The sequence below is a fragment of the Polypterus senegalus genome, chromosome 13 (genome assembly GCF_016835505.1).
Source record: "Polypterus senegalus isolate Bchr_013 chromosome 13, ASM1683550v1, whole genome shotgun sequence".
NCBI lineage: Eukaryota > Metazoa > Chordata > Cladistia > Polypteriformes > Polypteridae > Polypterus > Polypterus senegalus.
The window spans coordinates 151,489,175-151,493,085 of record NC_053166.1 but is presented as its reverse complement, the minus strand read 5'-3'; positions in this window follow the sequence as shown (position 1 = coordinate 151,493,085).

Sequence of the window (3,911 nt, the reverse complement as noted above, 5' to 3'; positions counted from 1 at the left end):
GATGTCCAGCCTTTCCAATGAACATAATCCTGATAACGCATTACTTGGTGCACGAACAGGGATATGTGAGCCGTCGATTGCACCATACATCTGAAGTATTTTGTGTGCCATATCAATTGAGCTGCAAAATCTGCCGTGCCTCTTCCACATCAGGTAAAGTGATATATTGGCTCATTAGTTTAGACCATATGGCAGGCACACCCCGTACACACACCTGGCAATGGTGGTTTTTCACGCATCAAAAGTCTCTGGAAAAACCCCTGTACTCCACACAGGTTTCCAATTCATAAAGCGCAATGGCTATGCACTTCTTGGTCGTGACTGGCTCCCTCATGTATGCCACAGCAGGAGGAAATACAGACTATTGCGCTGCATAATTCCATGAATGTTGAGCTGCTAATCCTAAAAATGTGTACCCACAGCTCCTCAGTAAAATCACTGCAGACAACTTCAAAGAAATCCCCAATACCTGGCCTTTGCCAAGTATATGGAGTTCATCTTACCTTTATTGTATTCACTTGCTCTTGTCGCCTCCGATTAAAAACAAACATGGTGATTGTAGATGCAGTTGAAATAACAGAACCCACACCCATCATTATCAGTCGCTATTTTTAAGTACAAGTGATAAAACAAAACTTTATTCGCATAAAATCGCTCAATGGAAACACAGGCAATTTGCATTTCGGTTTTGTCAACTTTTCAAAAGTGTCGCTTATACAGGGTGGGGCATAAAGATCTCCCACATTTCGAGGGAGTACTGTGCGGGCTGTAGTGGGGGTAGAGAGGGTGGGGTAGGTGGTCTCATTCGGTAGGTTAGGCTCTACCATTTTCAGTACCCATCATGAGTTTGACCGGAGAACATCGGGGATTTGTTCAAGTGTATTATGAGAACAACCGTTCTGCGCTAGAGACACAGAGTGTTCCATACAGGCTTCACACTCAGTCGAAATGCATCTGTACCAGATCGGAAAACAATTCTGCTATGGATTTCTAACTCTCGGGCAACGGAGTCCATGCTGAAAAGAAAATCACCTGGCAGAATTAGGTCAGAACATGTGTGGTTTCAACAGGACGGGGCCATAGCTCACACAGCACGACGCTCGCTCAGAGTGTTTAGGGAAATATTCGCTGGGCATTTGATCTCTTTAAGGAAGGATGTGGGATGGCTGGCACGGTCACCAGATTTAAGCCTATGTTACTTTTTCCTTGCGGGATAAGTTTTCAAACATCGTCCTCAATCTCTTTGAGGATTTGAAGGAAAAGGCCTGAGATGACCCGGAGAGTGGTGGAGAACTTCCGGGAACATCTTCAGCAATGTATTGCCAACATTGGCCACCATTTGTCTGGTATGATTTTTTAAAACTCAATAAAACAAAACTGTTTTTAAGGTATTTTTCAGAAATATATACAATTGTTTTTTTAGATAGCGTTGTTCATTTTTATATCCCTTCAAAATGTGGAAGATCTTTATGCACCACTCTGTATTTTGTGCACAAGTGGATTGGAAACGCAGTTCAAGTGTTCTCAAGTCTCTCATCTGTACTGTTGACCGGGCCCTGCCTGTGCACACCCAGGATACAATGGAATCAAAGTGGCTATTCCAGACTACCAGCACAAGTAACCGACTCACAAATCTATCCAGTATAAATAAACCCTTATAAAACATTTAAGGTAATAAAACCAGATGTTTTGCGACACATTTTCAGTTACCGTTAAAAGAAAATTTTACGGTCCTAAACAAAGTGTAAAATAAGAAAAATGTCAGAGAAACTAAACCCGGACGATACTTTGTTAATCACATTCAGAATTTCATGAAATAAAAGATACAGGCTGCTGAATTCAGATACAAGCCTGTTTGTGTGTGTCAAGTACGTATCTAAATGCCTTATTTAATGGCGGTAGTGGCTAATGCAGCTACAAAGCTGCCATTCAAATCCTTTTCACCGACTGTGACCCTGATCAAGTCATTTAATTTGCCAAGGATCCAGTTGCAGACAAAAGTCTATTATAGGCCTCAATTCCTGCTAACCGTCCTCCCAGCAGAGCACAAAATCCCTCAAGTAACAAACAGAACGTTACTCACTTTGTGGCAGGCTCAAATACAGTGCCATGTAAATGTCTGGGCACCCTTGATAAAAATCACTATAAATTTATAACTTGCTAAGCTTTTGAGGCAGCAACTTCATTTTAACATAATTATACTGGAAACAGCACCACTTCAGTAATGAAATATTTTTTATTGGAGCAACAGAACCAGTCTAATGTGCATTTAAACAACAATAGGGAGATGCATAGATTTGGGCGCCCCAAAAGAATAATCCCATCAATATTTAGTAGAGCCTCCTTTTGCTGAAATGACAGGCCTGTAGACGCCTCCTATAGCCACTGACGAGTCCTCGGGTTCTGGCTGGTGGTATTTTGGACCATTCTTCCATACAAAATGCCTCCAAGCTCAGTCAGGTTTGATGTCTTCAGAGCGTGGAGGGCCGGTTTCAAATCAATCCATACATTTTTCACAGCCCCATAACATAATGGATCCTCCACCAAATTGTATAGTAGGCAGCAAGTTCTTCTCCTGGAATTGTTAATCAAAGCAATTTTGTGCTGCAACTGGTCAGCGTTAAAAGGACTACAGGTCTTCAAATTACCATATATACTCGCGTTTAAATTATCCCGCGGATGAGTCGGGCCTTGATTTTACAGTGCAATTTCCGGTATTTTATAATGTTGGTTGTATACGTTGAATGTGGAAAACTCACTATTGGTCCAAGAGATTATGATATCCTGAGAGAGTAACCACGGAGCACACTGCCTTCTTTTTCTATGTATTGTGCCTACGCGACCACATGGTAATACCCAAACTACTCCAAAGCAACATTTGCACGGTTTTGTATCCCACACCCTCATACACCTTTATCGTAAGAGCATCTCTTATCTACAATGGAGTGTTCAATCAGAAGAAAATATGAAGCTTGTTATAAATTAAAAAAGTCATTGAAGTGCCAAAACAAATTAATAACTGTGCTGCTGCAACAAAATTCAATGTGTGTGAGAAACTGATGCAAGATTGGAGGAGGCAAGAAGATATAAAAAATAAAAAATTAAGTGTCACATTTTTGAATGGGTGTAGATAGATAGATAGATGAGAAAGGCACGATAAATAGATAGATAGATAGATAGATAGATAGATGATACTTTATTAATCCCAAGGGGAAATATAAGTTGGGGTCTGATTTTATGATTGATTGTTTTGGTTTCAAGACCAGATTTACAGTGCATCACTTTTCCACATTTTGTTATGTTACAGTCTTATTCGAAAATAGATTAAATTTATTTTTAATAAAATTTTCAAAAACCTCAAGTAAACTTTTTTCACGTTGTCATTATGGGGTGTTGTGTGTAGAATTCTGAGGAAAAAAATGAATTTAATCCATTTTGGAATAAGGCTGTAACATAACAAAATGTGGAAAAGTGATGTGCTGTGAATACTTTCCGGATGTACTGTATATGCGAGTATACTGTATATACAGTAATGCGATTAAAAAGGGTGTCTAAACTTTTGCACATCCCTCTTTTTTTTTTCATACAACTCAATAACGCAACACTGAGAATTTTGGTCTGATAAACATGCCCTTGTCTACATTTCTCTAGTAAAAAAAATGGCATATTGTCGTGATTTTCTCTTATTAGGACAGCGCAAATTATCATGCAACCTCAAGATAGGTACCCAAACTTTTACATAGCACTGTATGTTATTAAGCTCATTATGTTTGTACTGATAAACTACCTTTAGTTTTTGACCATTTGGACCCATTTGTGTATCCACTAAAATCTGGACACAAGACTTCATTTACGTTAACTTAAGGCCAATCACACGGTACTTCAAATCAGACAAAACACTGACAAAGGTG